At 38.8% G+C, this 20,277-nt stretch overlaps 1 pseudogene; it reads left to right on the top strand.

Annotated features, from left to right (window-relative positions):
* The first annotated feature begins 289 nt into the window (after positions 1–289).
* Positions 290–956, top strand: LOC110563485 (large ribosomal subunit protein uL1-like; annotated as a pseudogene).
* Positions 957–20,277: the final 19,321 nt, after the last annotated feature.

Below are 20,277 nucleotides of genomic sequence, written 5' to 3'. Positions count from 1 at the left end.
CCCACACATCTGAGAGTATATAGACAGCAAAACTAGACTTGATAAATTTTCAAAAATAAGTTTTAAAGGAGTACACAAAGTTGGGTGGGTATAAAACGGAGTGTCTTGGAGAGTTTAGGGAAAGAGTTGGCTATGATCAAAAAGCACTGTAAAAGTCCTTCAAAAATAATAAATAAATAAATAAATAAATAAATAAATAAATAAATAGATTAATAAAACACTTGGGAGGTGAAACTGTAAATAAAGTAGCTATTGTCACTCTTTCCTGTTTTTCACGCCTGAAACAGCCATGAGTAGCAAAGTCTCTCAAGACACCCTGTATGAGGTGATGCGGGAAGTCCTGCACAGGAGTTTCTGGAGACCAAGAAGTTGCAGATCAGCCTGAAGAACTATGATCCTCAGAAGGACAAACGCTTCTCAGGCACAGTCAGGCTCAAGTCCACTCCTAACCCCACGTTCTCAGTGTGCATCCTGGGGGACCAGCAGCACTGTATCAAGGACAAGGCCATGCATATCCCTCACATGGACATCAAGGCACTGAAGAAACTTAATAATAACAAGAAGTTGGTCAAAAAGCTGGCCAAGAAGTACGATGCCTTTTGGCCTCAGAGTCTCTGATCAAGCAGATCCCACGTATCCTGGGCCCACGCCTAAACAAGGCTGGCAAGTTCCCTTCCCTGCTGACATACAATGAAAACATGGTGGCCAAAGTTGATGAGGTGAAATTCATAATCAAGTTCCAGATGGAAAAGGTGCTGTGTCTGGCTGTTGCTATCGGCCACATGAAGATGATGGATGATGAGCTGGTCTACAAAATCCACCTGGCTGTCACCAATTTCTTGGTGTCCTTGCTCAAGAAGTACTGGCAAAACATTCATGCTCTATACATCAAGAGCACCATGGGCAAGCCCCAGCACCTGTACTTGGATGCCCCAATAAACCTTAGAGCTAAATAAATAAATAAATAAAACTGTAACTATTGTCTTTAATCAATAGCTGTACTTTATTATTAAGTAGAACTGCTTGGAATAGATGTATTTTAAACTTAAGGAGGAAAGATGGAAGGAAGGCAGGGAAAGAAAGAACTAGGACTGAAAAGATAGCACAGCTAATAAAGTGAATGCTTTGCAAGCACCAAGGGCCCATGTTTGCCCCAGAACCCTCTTTTGTTTTTTATGTAGCACATAATAGTATGCTTATCATACCAGCACTAGGGAGGTGGAGACAGGTGATCCTGAGGCCAGCTAGCCTAACCTACTTGGTTTACAGGCCAGGGAGAGACCCTGTCCCAAAACAAGGTAAATAGCACCTGAGGTGAACATCTGAGGTTTTCCTCTATCCCCAATGTAATCATTATAATTTTTACAAGAAGAAACAGGGATGTCAGAATCACAGAGGGCATACAGTGACACACCACAGATGTTACAGTGATTAGGGACAATAGGTGAAGATTAGAGACAGCCTCTACAAGTAGGAAAAGACAAAGAAATGGAAGTTTTCTGTAGAGTCTCCAAACAAATACAGCCCTGAAGACCAGCTTGAGACTTCTAACCTCCAGAAATCTAATAGAATAAGTCTGGATTGTTGTAAGCCAGTATGTTAGTGGTGGTTTATTTCTGCATTATTAGAAAAATTTTGCAAAGAGGAGAGCCCCACAGTAAAGTCATATCAGTCATTTCTACTCCATCTATCTTATTTACCATTACAGCCTCTCCAATTCTTCAGCTAAAGCAAGCATTTTAAGAATCTGCTATGAACATCTCACCTTAGAAGATGTTGGCAGATGTCACATACTCAGATATGGAAGAAAAAATAATTAACAAGAGCACATGTGGTTTTCTTAAATATTTAGCATAAACTGAATTCATCCTTACAATTTCTCTATTAGGCGCCAAGTAATTCTTCTAAGTGCTACATTAAGTAACATTTGTAGCAAAAGAAACCACGTAGCTATTGACCTCTTAGGTCTTAGGATCAATTATGTATAAGGTTGATCTGACAAGGTCTGAACTGAGTTTTATTCAGTCTTGGAAATGCATAAGATAGAGACTCACCCTCAGACTAGGTAATCAGTAGGATTCTAACCTTTGAACACCTACCAGTGTAACGTCCCAGTTTCATCTCCTTTCTCAGATTAAACCCAACATTCATATGACTTTATGCTTTGAGCCAGAAGAACACAGACTGCAAGAGTATATGAAACATGATGTACAATACAATACAACATTCTCCAAAGAATTCTTTTAATTTTCTATTGAACCTGTCCTGAACGAGCAAAGGGAACAAATAAAAATGGCCAAAAAAATGTAACTCCTCATGGAGGAAGCATCCAAAAGTCCTCTGCAGAATCTCAAAAACCAGAACTTTTCCTGCCTATGAAAATGTCACCTAGATCTTGAACAGTGCTTCAAAACATTGCTACCATTCTCACTCTGTATAGTGCAGCCTTTCTTAGCACACTCAAAGATTGAAACTGGCATCCATAAAGAAGCTTAATTGAGTCACCCAACAGATACGAGGACCATCTTGGTGGACAGGGGAGGGGATTATTAGAGATCCAAATGAAAACATGAGCTCAAGGGATGAATCTCAGCTGTGAGACTGACAGAGCTGATTTAACTACATCTCATCCTCCCATGTGCTCTAATCTCCCGTCATTGTGGCTCTGTCTCCCCAGTGATTTTGGATCAGTCTTAGCAGAAACTCCAATACTCTCATCAAAAGTTGGACACATAAGCTCTTCTCTCATAGTACACAGGAGAATGTCCAACTATGCATTACTCAGTGTTGAAGGTTCATGTTACATCTGTCTGCAAAACAGGGAATGTGGTGGACTGTCTGTAACGTCAACATCCCTTCTGTTCTCACAAGTTCATGGCACTGTCTCATCCACCTCTCCTCCCCGAAAAGCTGGCTGCCTTCAACCATCCAAGTGTAGCAGCTGGCTAACTTCTTCTGTTTGTCCCTTGGAATCTACCCTCTAACTGAAGGCATTCAAGTCAGATAATTGAATGGTGAGTGACCACATGGAGAGGGGCCAGATGGAATAGAGCCAGGGTTTCTAGCCAGACCTGGGGCAAACAGAAATAGATTCACAGAGCTTCAACCAAACCACAGAAGCAGGAGACAGTAAGTTGTAGCTAAGCTAAGTTTGGGGGGTGATTTTTGATGCAGCAATTTGAATTCAGACGGTAGAGGGCAAGTTCTCTGAAATGCCCTCTTTTCCTAATGTCATTGCAAGTCATTGTTCTCCTTGCATAGAGCTCATCCAAAAGAATAAAGCTAAGATGTCTGTGTTTCAGGAGATATGCTTATACTCAGAAGGCCTCTGCATATATTATGCCATGCTCACCACTGAGAATTTAAAGGCAGAATATGATTCCGTGAGCGTCAGATCCTGGCATCTTACCAGAAAAATGAGAACAGTGGATGGCTACTACTAGGCTCCATATCTAGAGCTTTTTATCAGAGAAAGAAAGGAAGAAATGGCTGTTACAGAAATATTGGGTGGGTAACCAGAAGAGGATTATGTTATAATAACAATGAGGATTGTATTTCATAAAGTCTTCAGTTCATAAGTTCATGGCGAGAAACAAGGTCCCCCTTGAAACAGTTAGTTCAGCAGGGCTCTGAGAATCAGGCATGACTTTTACATCTCTGGTCTAGGCTCTGGTAATAAGGTCTGGTATGCAAGTGCAGTCCACCCAAACGACAGAGAAACAAAACTTGGCCCAATGATGTAGGAAAGCAGCCGCCCACCTGGTGTGACTTAGAAACACATGGAGCTCGCAGCAAAGCCAGCTGAACAGCAGAGGTAGGAGGCTGCAATATATCTGGGCATCTAGAATGGAACAAGTAGAAAGAGGAAACAGGTCCGATCCTGCAGGAAAAGAGAACAAAAATGACTCTCGACAAAAAGAGTTCATAAGAGCATTCCAGAAAACAGCTCCCAACACACGTTTACAGTTTAGAGATTCCAGCATTTAATGATGACAGAGGCTCTTAGGCAGGTTATCTGGCAGAGGTAGGCAGCCTGCGATTCTAATAATGGCAACCACATTGCTTCAGCTGTCTTTGCAAGATGAACAGAAACTCTGGCTCCAGGGAGTCCACTCAAAGCAGCCAGTCTCACCTTTGGAGGCAAATGAGCATGCTGCAGTTGGTCAGATCTGGGACATGCACAAATGCAACCTGTGCCCAACCTGTGTCTCTCAAGCAGGCGAGAGACTGAGCAAACAGTCAGGGGTGTCTAGCCTCAGACAAGTTTCTTTCACTGTACTTTGAGGTACAAATTCTTCCCCTGCCTGGGTCTCCATTCCTCCCTCAGAAAAATAAGAGTTGGGCAGAATGATTCTTAGAGAGACTTTATAAATCCATACTTCTGTGTTATTAAAAAACATTCGTATATTTTCTTCTTTCCGAAAACTAACATGAAGTTGCCTGCAGTAAATTTCTACATTCCCCTGCTGGGATATATTATTTCAGATTGTTCTTCTTGTTGTGAAAAATTACAACAGCACAGAGCACAAAATGCCTGTCCTCAAAGGCAAGGCTGTAATAGTCTGCGAGAGAGGCTAAGAGTTCACCCAGGGCCTCAGCTAACGACTCAGTGCTTTATTGGTTAGTTTTTATTAGAGGTTTCGGTCAGATGCTGTGCTGTGGTCAGGACACTCTCTGTTTGGTCCTGGGGGACATTTCTTATTGAGATGTTCTTTGTGGCATAGAGGGAGAATAATTCGATGTTTATGAGTGTTCCAAGGACACTTGAAAAGAAAGTGCCTCATCTCCAAGCACATAAAATGGATCCCTCATGTGAAAATTCAGTTTGTTTTATACCCTATTCCAGTTGGTCTTGCTTTTTTTTTTCCTGTCTCAACTTTTGTTACTCTCTACTTCTACTTTCAGAAATTGATAGTGCTTCAGTCAAATCTAGCATGATTGTGCTGTTGATTTTTCTTCTATCATCCTAAGTTTAAGTGGCTCTTGTGTGAACAGTCATGGATATTGTTTGCAGCATGTGGACCCATGAGCCCGTGTTTTCATTGTGTATCAATATTCATTAATATAAAATAATCTTATGGGTCTCTAGAAGTGTTGGTCAGTCTCTTTACATGGCTTAAATCCTAGTCTCTACTTTATTTGATGCCAATGTCTGTTGCCTGCCTTATTTGGTTTACATTTCCCTACACATTAATGCCCACAGTTTGATTTTACAACTCTCTTGTATCACTTTTCCTCACTGCATCTTTTACCACACATATTAACATTCTATTTAATTTATAACAGTCTGTTTAATTTAAACCAATGTGATTAATGTTTTTCTTGTGAGATAAAATTTGTGTTGTATCTATTTTTGTTTATGAGATCTTACATGTCATTTTAATAATTTTTCCCTTTTCCTGCCATCCCATTACAGTGCAGTTTTCCTGTATTATTTAATTTATACTTGTAACATCTTTTCTGACTTCTCTTCCTTCTTGCATGTGCATGTGTATCTGATGTGACATTCATGCTTACATGTGTGTCCATGAACATGTGTCTGCACGGAGGCAATGTGTCTTCCTTGATCATTCTTCACCTTATATAATAAAGCAAGTTCTCTCTAATGAACCCAGAGCTCGAGGATGTTAGTTCTGCTAGTCTACCTACACAGTTCTCTTGTCCTTCCCTTCCACAGGTCGGCCTCTGCATTCTCCTGATATTTATGTAGGTTCTGAAGTCCAAACTCTGATCCTCATACTTGTATGACATCTGTTTTGCCCATGAACACAATTCTCTTTTATGGGTTTTTCTAACATATGATTTTTTTTCTGTAAGGTTTAATGCCAGAGTGATTCATTCTCTTGTTTCTCTTTCTACTTGTACTACATACAATCCTCGGAGAAGATTTTTTTCCTGTTTGTTTGTTTGTTTGTCTGTTTGTTTCATCTTCCATTGTCTTTCCAGGTCATTGGCCATTTACTTTTAAAAATGACATTAAGTTTTGCCACAAAGGACTTAAGGTTAAATTTCCATCCAGGTTTTCTCCTCTAAGATGGTAATTTTTCAGACTAAGATTAAAAATAATCATCAAATACTTTTTCCTGCATCCTTCCTCTTGCATTGAATTTATTTCAATGTGCAGAATTCTGAATTCTCAGGTCTTCGGCAGCCTCTTCATGACATGCAGAAGGTTTTCAAATGCCAGCCTTTTTGTCTCCATCCAGTCATTCAAAGAAGGAAGTCTGCCCTTTCTTTCCCTTGTGCCAATAATCACCTCAGTGACTTCAGTGTTTATGGATGCCTCTCAGTCTTTTTCATTTACCCTTTGGTCAGAAGTTGAAAATGGAAAAAGTCCAGTCCAGGCTTAGTTAGAGGGGGTTTATGAGGGACATAGTCAAACAGATGAGGTTTAAATGATGTTTTGTGAAAACTAGGCTACAGAATTTCAAGGTATGTGAGAACTCCTCCTTAATTCTTGATTCTTTGTAATAGTGGACTTAAGACTCTAATTATTCAGAATCAAATTATGCATCCACGACTGTTTCCTCGGTGACCTACTTTCATCTTCATTTCTCTATTAAGAAAAATAGTTAAAATACCAGCATCCACCTCATAAAATTGTTGCAGGTAATAAACAAAGCATCCTATACATATTATAGTGTCTAACACATAATAACAGAGATAATGTTACCTGACGCTGGCTCACATTCAGGTGGGATTTAAGTTAGATTTATGAGAAACTGATGGAAACTAATAGAAGACACTACAGATTAAAGGAAACAAAACAGAGCTGGGTGTGGTGACACATGCTTGTAACGCTAGCATCTGGGAGGCAGAGGCAGAGGCAGGTGGGTCACTGAGAGTTCGAGGACAACCTGGTCTACAAAGTGAGTCCAGCACAGCCAAGGCTATTCTCTCTCTCTCACTCTCACTCACTTTCACTCTGCCTCTCTTTCTCTCTCTCTCTCTATTTCTTTCTCTCTTTCTCTCTCTCACACACACACAAAAACAAAAAACAAAACAACAAGAACAAAAAAACCAAACCAAAACAAAACAGGGCATGAGAAGTAGAGGCCAATAGTAAGATACCAATATTTACCAATTCAGACAATGAGAATCCTGGGTATAGAGATGAAGACTCAAAGCTTAGTTATAGCTGAAGCTTCATCCTAGATCAGAGGATGGAAACCAAATCCCTCATCACAGTCTCACAGAAATGAGATCCCCTCCACCAAAAACTACTCTGTTCTGCAAACTGCATTTGGAAGATAACTAGTCTCCACCTGGACCACTTCCAAGGCTATATTGGGATTAGGGCACCTAGACTGCCGCATCAAGAATATTACTGAAAATATCAATAATCTGAATTGAATGACATCAAGGGCATTGTAAGCATCCTGAAAGATGGTAACACAATGAAAACCTTTATAATCAGCTATAGTTGGGTACACAGGCGTCTGAACACTGCTACGGGATATTTCCCTCCCTTCCCCTCTCTCCACTTCTCCCTTTCCTTTGCCCTCACCCACCCCTTCTTGTGTATATGGTTTTTCCCCAAATCAAACCCTCAGATAAAGGGGGATTAATATGAAATTATGCAAAATCCACACTTTATGAACTGATACCGTTTGTTCTTGTTTTAAAGAGTAAATAAGCAAACAAATTATTTGGTTGGCCTGATTTGAATTTTATATTCATTTGGTTCTTTCCATCTTCTAAGAAAATCATGCATTTGGTATAAGATCAGTTCATATAAAAAGGGAGGAGATGCTAATTTGAGATAATAAAAATTAGATAACAATAATAAATGTCCATTCACACAATCTTATGTGGCAAATCAACAACACTGTCATTTAAACTTTTTAACAAATAATACTCTGTGAGCCACCAGAACAGACACTAGCTAGAGCAATAAAGCCAGGTCTGGGGAACATTCCTATCATGTAAAATTTAAACTTTTTATATGCTGGCTTTGGAGGAAACTGAGGTAGAAAATACCTATGTTGCAAGGATAGCATGCTAGCTTTCATGTTGCCCCAAAGCAGGTCTCCACTAATCATTACGGAAATAGCTCTGTGTTCTTACTCTAAGTTTGATCCTTCTGTTATATCTCTGTGATATGTAGACCACACCTTTAGGTGTTCACTTGTATTAGTAAAGATTTTGTTTTGCATGTTTTCACATAGCCTGTTCTCTTTTTATTTTTAAGTTTTTGAAGTGAATTTGGAAGGGAATAGAAAAAAAATGGTTGTCATACTAATTGCTTGGTTAAAAGTCTCTGGAATTTTTAAGATAATTTATCTCATCATAAATTAAACCCTTTAGTTATCTGGAAACACAGAAACAGGACCATTGCCCACATCTGATGGTTCCTCTGCTTGCAGAATGTTCAAGAGCACCAGCAAGAATTAAACATTTGTAAGCAAGTATTCTCTGTATTGTGGCCCAGAAAAGCAAGCATCAGATATCTGATTTTGCTGTGTCTGAACTTGAGTGCAAATACAAATATGAGTGTCTTAAGGTTTGACTATGTTCCTTTGCTTTATTGCTACTTTTTGGAATTTTGCTTGATGTTTAGTAAAACTAAAAACAGAACTAAATATTCCTCCTAAACCACTAATTGTTTTACAACAAACCTTGATGTTCCTTCTTAATCTCCATTGGAGTCAGCCCAACTGAAATAAAGCTCCAACCTTATCACGCTGATTAAACTCTCTCACCACACACATGCATCCCCTCCCTATTCCCCAAATGATCACATACTTTAGTGAAAAAGACCACAACTAGTATCTCAAAGACATTTCAACTCACTCTTAAAATATAATATCCTTTTCATTATTTCTGTTTTCCTTTTTTTTTATATAGCTATCAGAATTCCCTGAATTGTTTTCTTGTGACTAACCTTTATTTTCTCACTGTGTGGAAGACTTTAAAATACTTTTAAGACATATTCCCAACAAAATGATTTACTTATAGGCTACAGATTTAACTCAGTGGTAGAGTACTTGCCTAGTAAGTGCAAGGCCCTGGGTTCGGTCCTCATCTCTGAAAAAAAAAAAAATTTAAAAAGTGAGACAAGTAGAATTCATATTTAGAACAATAAGAATCACAGAAGTTTTTGGAACCATAAGAATTAAGATGGAAAAGAAAGGTAAATATTCTGGGAAATTATGATCCAACTCATCCTTTGTCTATGACACTTTTTGGCCATATCTCTCTCTCTCTGTGTGTGTGTGTGTGTGTGTGTGTGTCTCACTATGTATCAATGGCTTTCCTGGAACTAACTATGTAGGCCAGGCTAGATTTGAACTCATAAGGATCAGACTGCCTCCTAATTGCTGGGATTAAAAACGTGTGCCATCATGCCCAGCACCTGGCCGTCACTTGAAAATGGCTGCCACCTTTCCTGTATCTATCCATAGAATAAGGACAAGGTATTTCCTTTTTTTTTTTTTTTTATTTTGGAAAACAGTTTTATTTCTTTTTTTTTTTTTTCAATGCAGTTTATTCAGGAACCTTGAACAATCCTCGGACCCTGGGGAAAGCCAGCCCACAGCTTAAATAGCCTCTGGGTAGCCAACCCAGGCGTGCCACGTGGGCAATGCAGATAGGTCCACATACAAGGAAGCAAGCCAGATCCTCGGCCTTAGCCTTTTTAAACTGCAGATGGAATATTCTTTGTAGATCACACAATATCAGAAAGACCACATTCACTAAAAGCCTCAAATAACCTCATGAATTATGAAAGTCATACATAGAGTTCTGTGAACACATGTGTGTGATGTTTTTTTGTGAATGTGGACTCTATTCCTCTTCCAGTATTATTGAAATCAATATATATGAAATCTTCCATGCACTGTTGACTTTGAATATATCAGATAATTTATGAACTTATTGACACACAGAATGCTTCTTATATTCTCTTTTTATGATGTATCTATTATTGTGTGTGAGCATGCAGTTACATGAGTTCATGTCCATTACATGCGTGATGGGGCCAATGAAGGTCAGAAATGGGTATCAGCTCCCCTAGAACTGGAGTTATTGGCTGTCATGTAGTTTTGGGAGCAGAGCCTGGATTCTTTACAAGAGCAGCAAGAGCTCTTGACAACTGAGCCATCTCTGAAGCCCCATTTCTACATTCTATTACTACTTGAAATATCCTTCATTTGCTTTATCTTTGGGAATATCAACAATATAGATCATGTTAAGTATTTAGAGAGTTGGGTAAAGCTTCCACTGCTTTTCACCCGCTTTCTTCATCGACATTACCTCAATCACTACCACTTCTACTTGTAACTGAAGTTACAAGTGAACCTCTTAAGTTCAAATGTCCCTTCTTATTCAAGATTCCCGATTCTCTGGCGAGAATTAGTTATGACACCCCCATATTCTGTACATCTTTTTGAAGCGTGTCATTTATTTCATTTTACCTTGCGTTAAAGGCAGTTTGTTATTATTGGTTGTTGTTTTCATAGGTAGGCTTACCCATTGGTGTTTGAGCTCCCTGAAAGCAGGAATTGAGTCTATTTTGGAAAAATGCCTGTCTATACCCTGGCAATGCTTTATGACTGGTTAGCGCTGTTTCTTTTGTTAGCCTTCTCTTCTTTGTGGGAATTCTGTTTTACATACAAAATACAAGACTATCATAGAAAATGAATATGTTCTTCAAGGCAGGCAAATCAAATAATTTGTTTGGTTATTTACTATTTTCTGGCTACTATTTACATGAGGAACCAGTCTCCACTCACAATGTATTAACCTTGCATTTTTTTTTATATTATTTCTTCTTCCATGTGAGGGGGTTAACTTGGGGAACACAGTATACACAAGAAGGAGTGGATGATGGCAAAGGAGAGGGACAGAGGTGGAAAGAAATAGAAGTGAGAAGGAAAAATATTCCATAGGAGACTTCAGACAATTGGATATCCAATTCTAGTTGGTTTATCAGTTCAATTGGATTTGTCAGTGAACAGACTCTTATTTTGTTAATAAGAGTTTACTGTTTGATCTGGGCTTTTAATTTTTGTGCTCTGTACTCATATTCTATAACTTACTCTGCATAGTTAATTATGCTTGCTTTTCAAGAAATGATTTTAAAAATTGGTTCAAAAGACTTGTTAACAATCAACAGAATAATTTGACAACTCCAGCATAAACTTGTGCAGCTATCCAGATGTGATTTTCTTTGGATCTATTCAGAAATAAATGTCTGGGTTGCTTTTGATATTTTCACAGACTATCCTCTGACCCCTAAATTAAGTTGAAAGTATTGTGCGAAATAATGAAAGATTTGTTTGGATTTCAAATCCCAAAACCTGACCCTCTACCTCTCAGCCCCAAACTACACAGGAAATTTCTACAGTAAATCAAAATCGAAGTGAATGTAGGACAGAGCCAAAGAAAAAGGAAAGCAAAGCCTGGAAATAGCCAATAGGGTCATTTTTATTGTGATTTAAAGATAATCTGTCAGCACAGAGGCAACTTGAGGAACTCAAATCATTGGTTTCATGGGGTAATGATATAATTCTTTACAGGGAATCTCAGCTATCCAGTCTTTATCCTCAGTGACTTCAGCATGGGCTCCTTTCCCTGGTGCTAGAATAAACAAATCCCATGTGCCACTTTCTGACCATGGGATTCATTACTCAGTTTCCAGAACTCAGTTCTACACCTTTATTTCCCCTTTTCTTCCAGTTCACGTCTTACCACAGTGTAAGTGGTATACAGTGGGCTCTGAAATTTGAAATTTGCAATCACATTTGTCAGGATCAAGACTGTATCTCAGCTCCATGTCTCTAGACACAGCATCCTTAAGGATGTGTCTAAATGTCAGAAGTCATTGGCAAACTCCAATCTCCAGGCCCTTCCTTAATCATCTGACTAGCACCATTATCACCATGTTCAATCATTCTTGTGCTCCATTTCAAAGATCTTTTTGTTTTTCTTTGTCTTAATCTTTCTTTTTCTTTTTTTTTAATGTTAATTATCAGAGTGCTATCTTTATGCACAGTTAATGACCATGGCTTCTAAATCTTGGAGCTCATTTCTCATTCAATCTGTAAGGCATTTCCCTATTACCTGTTCAAATGACCAAATGTATAGATGCACTCAGAACACAACTTCTGCCATGACATTCACCCACTCAAGAATGTCTCCTTATTACCTTCAGTCTTCAAGCCTAACCTGAGCATTCTACTCCCCATTCTCTACACAGACACTAGCCACAGTCTTATTATCCTGTGGTTGCTTATGTTCCAGTCTCTGTATTACACCTGAATCCCTTACAGCCTGTCATTATTCTTTGTACAGAGTAGACACCATTGAATACTTGTAAATTAATTTCATACACCTATCTTGATCCCGGAACCCTGCATCTATTTGTATGCATCCAAATTAACCCTACTTCCATCATATTATTTCATCCGGCTTCCTCTGTTCCAAATTCCTGATAATTCATCCATAATTTAATCCTAAACGTATCCTTCAATAGCTACATGAGAAGTAATTGTTACTGCTAAATTACCCAGAGTGAAATATGTTAAACATATGTTTAAAAAACACTTAAAGCAGTGATCCAGCCTTTTAAACCAAGTTAAGTGCACTTTGTAAACACCATTACCAACGTAATTCCAAATGCATCTCAGGTTTATTGAGATGTAAGCCTAGTTAAATCTTTATAATCAGACCGATCTCATTCCAGCAATTCAAATGTGGATTGACTTCATATATTATTTCATATATTTACATATACATCACTCAGTTCTTCTATGCCCTTTGACCTGCTACTTGTCACAACTTCTTGCGTCTATGTGACATCACAATTCACTACTCCTTCATACCTCCTGTTCATGTAAACCTACCCTGCTGTTAGCTCTGCCCTCCTAGAGCTAACAGGAGCAAAACTCTGAACCATAAGATCTTTTTGTAACCACCAGTGCCTGGTAGCACTTCACCTCTGAAAAGGGTAAGGATGATAGATGTTCTTGCTCTGAAGATTTGGTTCTGCCAAGCTGTCAAACCCAAATACATTGACCTGCATTCATTCAAGCCAGACCTACAAGTTAGCAACATCACTAAGAGTAAATCCCCCCTCCCTGCCCCCGCTGTGGGCATATTTTATATGGAACCAGACTTGGATCAGGCTTCCCTTTTTACACCTCAACCTACTGTCCACATTTCCTCAGTGACTGATGAGACACCTGTTTTTGTGATCATCTTCAGTAATCTCAGAATAGTTGTGAATACTTGCAGCTAGCTCAGAACAGTGATTCAGAGAATTGCAGGCAAACATTGGTGCTTTCAGACATTGTCAGACTTGTGGAACTGCTCTAGTTGCAGGTTATGTGATATTTGTTAAAAAATAGCCTGCATTTCTTCAAATCTTGTTGTAGTGATCACTTACCCTCTTTTATGGTTTCTAGTTAGCAACCATGGTGGGGGACACAGTCTCTGTCCCTTTAACATCACAAAGAAAACACCACAGATTCAGCCCAATGTCTATAAATCCAAAGGGTTGGCTCCTAGGTAATATGTGCAGAGGAGAGGAGACATTTTCCCATACAAGTTACCATGGTGTGATAACCTGGGTGTTGCAATGCCCCACTCAATTTGCCTTACTATCCACACAGGCAAATAATTTGAAATTAGACTTAGAGAAACAAATAATTCCTTGAAAGACAGGCACTTACTATCAAGTTCTTTTGGTCTAAATGCTGCCCTTCAAGAAATATTATGTTAGGAAAGACTTTGGGGGATGGTGGTTCACATCAAATGACCAGTATGTGCTCGTGCCTACACATGTACTTAGACTAGACTGGGAGCATTGATTTCATTCTTAGTCATGGTTCCTAATCTGTTCAAGGACATTAAACTACTCATTTAAGGCCCCCACTGGATGAATTGTCATCCTTGGTAAACTGAAGCTCAATATTTAAGGCAAAAAGATATCTTCTTTACATAATCGGCCTAACACTGCTCATATTACCCTCTGGTCCCAAGTCCCCATTTCTCTTTTCTTCAGACATAAGCATACAACCTGACAAAAACATACAAAAATGACAGAGGGATTGATGTCACAAAACACTATTAAACGGAAACTTAAGGGTCATCATTATTCATGTCTTCAATATATTTCATATGCTGTAGGTGAGATTGATAATATGGACATGTAAAGGCAGGGATGGATGGAAAATCTCTATCATGTTCCTAATTTTGATATGAACTTATAACTCTTATAAACAGGCCTGTTTAAAAGTGCCCAGAAAAATCTTTGTTGATAATAATTAAAATAGATATGGCCATGATTTTACTCAGTATCAGTCATTACTTCAGTTTTGTGCTTATATTATTTTTGTTAATCCTATGAGTCTAATTGCTAGTCTTATCTGCATTTTGCAGTTGCAGGAGCTTAGACAAGGACCAGTTTAGTTACTTGCACAAGGTCAACAGCTGAGCTGTGTTCTTCTGTCTCTTTTCTGTTTGTTTTCAACTCTTTATGTGGATGAGGCTACCCTTGAACTCTCCCTGCCTCCACCACTCAACTGCTAGAACCCCACAGGTGTGCACCAGCATGACTAACTCAAATGTGTTTCTTTTTACTTGTCTTGGCCTTCCCTTTTGCTTCTGAGGCTTTAATGTTAAACTTTCACTTTGAAAATGGTTATAATATGAGAAAGAAGAAAGTAATTCAGAACTTGTCTGTGGGAGAATCTTGAAGCCCAAGAAAACTTCGGTGCATTTGCAGTGTAAGCTGTGTTCAGGGATTCTCGCCCCTGCCTCCTTCCCAGAAGCACAAGAATCAAGAATCAAAGCCATCTCTGGATCTCTCAGCACCCTGCTCTCACCCTCTATAACGTGGCATGGCTTTACTCTCCTACATGACATTATAGATCTGTTATTGACTACATGAGGCAAACTATGGAGGCAAACTCAGACACTCTGGAAGCATCTGTTGTGGATGGTGGTACATTGTGGGTGGTGGTGGCTCCCAAACATTTAAAAGAAGCAGTGGTTCTCCACCTTCCTAATGCTGCGACCTCTTAATACACTTCCTCATGTTGTGATGACCCCCAACCACAATATTATTTTTGTTGCTACTTCTCCAAAGTAACTTTGTTACTGTTATGAATGGCATTGTATAGACCAGTTTTCCAACGGTCCTAGGTGAACCCTCTGTGAAAGGGCCACTTGACCCTCGGAGGGGTCAAAACCCACAGATTGAAAACCCCTGATTTAAGGAAATCTTCACAATTCAGTGATCGGTTAGCTGCTTCATTCCCTCAGTTGCTTCTGTGTAATTTGGTAAATAACAGTGAAGTAAGCAGAGTAGAAGTTGGAACCAGAAAGTACAAAGCTTGAGTCTCAGGTATTCTCAGCAGCAGCCATCTATACCATCCTATAGGATTAAAGGCATCTGCACCTGTGGAAAGCAAAGTACCTACCTGCCAAGTCAGTTCTAAAGGTTCAATATGTTGTGTGAATATTTTTGTTAACTACTGATACAGCAAAATATAGGCATTATAATCAGACTCATTATCTTCCTGAGCCCTTTCACTGTGAGTTGTAAAGGATGGTTTGGACAGAAAGCCCACAACCTGTAGCATTTCAACAGGATTGGACCATTTCTCCTGCTCAGACTCCACCTGTCCACACCAGATCACTTTCTACCCTAAGCCCGAGGCAAAGACTTACACATATTCTTGCAGCAAAGCATTAAGTCTAGTGGCATGAACAGTCTCTGAACCTTGCAGACTGCCCATGTGCTCCTGTTCTGTACTCCCATGAATGCTTTTTTGTAGCAATAAGTACATTTATTTGTGGTTCACTGAGGTCTGGGTCTCTATCCAGTTCCTGTATGTAATCAGAATGCCTGGGATATTTGGACATAAAGCTTTTCAAAAATAGCTTTGTAAGGTAAACAAATAAAGGAATGAACTACATCATTGGCTGAATGTATTTTAGAGACTTAGCTTGTTAACACAAACCCATATGTGATCCTGGGAACTATGGCTGAAGACAATGCACAAAGAAAGGGGATTTTAGAAATGATACAAAGTGCCAGGTGGTGGTGGTGCACACCTTTAGCCTCAGTACTTAGGGAGGCTGAAGCAGGTGGGTCTTTGTGAGTTTGAGGCCAGCATGGTTTACAGTTTAAGTTCCAGGACAGCCAGGGCTACACAGAGAAACCGAGCCCCACAAGGACCAAATATATATGGGCACAGGGGTTTTTTCGGGAAACTGTTTCTCCAAACAAGGACCATGTATGGATATAACCTAGAACCTTTACTCGGACGAAGCTCTTGGTAGCTCAATAACCAATTGGTTTCCCATAGTAAGGGGAACAGGGACTATCTCTGACAGGAACTCAATGGCAGGTTCTTTGGCCTCCCCACCCCCCAAGGGAGGAGCAGTCCTGCTAGGCCACAGAGGAGGACTTTGCAGCCAGCCCTGAAGATACCTGATAAAACAGGGCCAGACAAAAGGGGAGGAGGTCCTCCCCAATCCGTGGACTTGGAAAGGGGCAGGGAGAAGCTGAGGGAGGGAGGGCAGGATTGCAAGGGAATAAGGGAGTGGGATACAGCTGGGATGCAGAGTTAATAAAATGTAACTAATAATAATAAACAATAAAAAAAGAAAAACAAACAAAAGATACAAAGAGAGAAAAATATGTCTGTATATAAATATGCAAATGTAGAGTACTTAGAAAAGAAAGGCTAACAGTTGATAAACGAATGTTAAAGACAAGCACAGAGGTAAGGAGAGATGATAACAGGGAGAAGAAAGTCAATGATAAAATGTTAGAATTAAATGGAAATGTTTAGTGTTTGTAAACAACTGCATGTGTATCTATGGGAAATTGAAAGAAGAGAAAAATTCTTGTACAGAACAAATAAAATGCTTATCCCTCTTTGTATGTCTTTCTCCCTTTAACTTTCTAATTTCTTCCCAACCTTCAGTCTTCATGTTTATCCCTTTATTTTGTAGAGTGGAACACAATGATCTACTTATAATGGATACAAAAATGATAAGATAAGAAAGCCAAGAAAAACAAAAACAAAATCAATGACTGAAATCAGAATTTGTTAAAGCCTCTGTAGGCCAATTAGCAGACACTCCTACACATCGCTAATGAAACTACAACCACTCAGCATGGTTTTGAATCATGTTTAATTGCTTGTCACAAAACTAAATGTATGGAACCATAACAGAAAATGACAACTGACTATGTAAACACAAACAAAAATGGACTCAGGCAGTTGTATTTACAAACATGTGCATACACATGCATGTATATTTATATAACAATAATGATCAAAGAAATACTACCAACTTGAGGGGACCTGGAAAGGGCTGGGGGAAAGAAAGGGAAGGGGAAAATGGTGTAACTATTTCGATATAAAATATATTAAAAATAAATAATTTTTAAGGAAAATCTGAACACACCCAGGTGAGGAAAAAACAAAACAAAACATTAATTCTTCTAAACATGTATGGGTACAAATGAAAAGCAAGGTCAAAAATCCAAGGGACACTCTCAGAGAGTAATGCATCAGACTGGAACTCTTTAAAATATCAAGGGTTCCCAGACAATAGGCATTTATAGTCTTTAGGCTTTCCATTATCATTCCAACTCCAGCTGAGGACAGGTTCAAGTGAAATAGTTCACACAGCTACGCCTGCATCACATGAACTGAACTAATATCAACAATTACATCAGGAAAAATGTGTTTACCTTGGTTTCCCGCCACAGAAAATGGGTCCAAAATGATGTTAAACATACGTCTTTCATTCCTGCTTCTATTGGAAGGACAAATAATTTAACAGGTGGGATTCAGAATTCCTAGGAGGATTTTTTTATTTTTATTTTATTTTTACAGTAGAGTATTAAACATTCCACTTTTGCTCAATGGAATCTGGAACCTTTCTTGACAACCTTCAATAAGCTCTATTTATTTTGCAAAAGCCCTCCTGAAGCTCACATTAGTGGTAAGTTGGAAAAGCCTGGTGAGGCCAGTCAGACTGTTCTCTCGCATGTTATCACTACAATATGCTGCTTCCATAGAGAGACCAAATTTTCTCACTCCTCCAAGAATTGATCCAGACAGCAAATGGAGAGGAAATCCATTCTACTTTAACATGGCAATTAGTCCAGACTTCATACAATATCATTTCAGTCTAGAATTTTCATCATCACTGCCAAAAACATCAATGGAAACATTACATGACTTTCAGTTTTCATTCTCCAAAGAATGGTCATCTTGTTCCAGGTCTAGCCAGAAAGAAAAAGAATTAAAGGGAGAGGCATTCTTAACTATTTTTCACTGAGTTGATTCTTCTACTTTTCTCCATGCACCTTGTCACTTTATTTATATTTTTATTATAATCTGTACCTCTTTGAAATTTTTTTCTTTAGTTTTGAGAATCTAGTACACAAATACAATAAAATATGGTCATATTGACCCCCATCTCTCCACTCCAGCTTACTTTGTGTCTTTCAAAACATAGTTTTTCCAACTTCATTTTTTTTTCAAATAACTCATAAGTCCATTTAGTGTTGCAAGTATGTGCATGGGTGCAGGGCCATCCACTGAAGTGTGAAACTACCAATGGCCACATCCTCAATAAAGAATGTTCACTTTTCATTATGACAGTAAGCACTACGGCCAAAATGAGCTTTGGAAGTAAAGGTTTATTAGCTTATAGATTATAGTCCATCATCCAAGAAAACTAAGCTAAAGCAGAGATCCCTGGAATAAAAAAAAAAAAGACTGAAACAAAAATGCTGCTTATTGGCTTGCTCCCATTCTCATTTCCATCTAACTTTTTATGCAGTATGAGATCATGTGCCTATGCATGATACGGCCCAGAGTGGGCTTAGCCCTCCCACATCAATCATTTAATCAAAAAGATGATCTTATAGTCGTGCTCACAGAATAGCCTGATGGTAGAAATCACTCAGTTAAATTCCTTCTTTCCAAGTGACTCTAGATTTGTGTCAAGTACACAGTTGAAGCTAACTATGATCCTCTCCAATCAACTATCCATGGCCTATATCTTATAACTATGATGGAAGGCCTGGAGATTATCTACAATGTCTATACTGGGATTTTGGCAGGCTTGAACTTGTGAAAGTCTTCTTTCATGGTTTTAGGCAATCATGGTTTTTGTGATGTCATGAGCATAATAGCTATTCCATGTCCACAAGACACTATCACAATAGCACCCTTGAGATTTTACACTCTTTCCACCCCCTCTTCCATAATACTCTCTCAGTGTTAGTGGGGAGGGGAGAGAAAAGGAGAACAATAGACACCGTTTAGAGTATTCAATCACTTATTCTTAGCATTTTGATTTCTAAGCTTCATAGTAATTATTAATGGAAAGATAGCAAAACATTGATGTAAAGGACAAGAAGTTGCCAAAATGTTGAATTCTCTATTTCCCAGCCTTTTCAACCATTTTCTCCTTAGAATATGTATACTATTCCTCTCTTCTCTTTTACTTAACTGTCCAATATAAATAATTCAAAGATTAGTTGTGTGTTCTTAGTTTTGATTCCATTGATATACCAGTCTGTTTCAATGCCAATACCATGCAGTTTTTATTTACTGTTTATTACGGCTTGAGATCAGGAATGGAGATAATTCCAGAAGATCTTTTATTGGAGAGGATTGTTTTAGCTATTCTGGGTTTCTTATTATTCCATATGAAGTTGAGAATTTTTTTATTTTTTGTTGTATTTTTGTTAATTACAGTTTATGCCCTTTGTATCCCACCTGTGTATCCTTCCCTATTCCCTTTTCAATTCCACCCTCCCTCCCTCTTCTCCACCCATGGCCCTCCTCCAGTTCACTGATATGGAGTTCCTCCTCCCCATTCTTCTGATCCTAGTCTATCAAATCTCATCAGGAATAGCTGCATTGTCTTCTGTTGTGGCCTGGTAAGGCTTCGCACACACGCCCACCTACAGGGATGTGATCAAAGAGCAAGTTAATCAGGACACTGAGCAGCCACGGACTACATTTGTGCAGGGGTTCTAGGTTATCTCCCTGAATGGTCCTTGCTTGGAGTATCAGTCTCAGAAAACACCGCTGTGTACAAATTTTTTTGTTCTGTTGCTCTCCTGTGAAGCTCCTGTCCAAGAGTTTTTCTTTCAAGGTCTGTAAGAATTGTGTTGGTAATTTTATGGGAATTGCATAGAATTTGTAGATTGCTTTTGATAAAATGTCCATTTCTCCTATGTTAATCCTGCTCAAGTATACAAGGACATTGGCTCAATTATGTTTGTAGCTG

The sequence above is a fragment of the Meriones unguiculatus genome, chromosome 1, assembly GCF_030254825.1.
Source record: "Meriones unguiculatus strain TT.TT164.6M chromosome 1, Bangor_MerUng_6.1, whole genome shotgun sequence".
NCBI lineage: Eukaryota > Metazoa > Chordata > Mammalia > Rodentia > Muridae > Meriones > Meriones unguiculatus.
The sequence above is the reverse complement of the archived record's forward strand: the minus strand, read 5'-3'. Positions and strand labels throughout refer to the sequence as shown.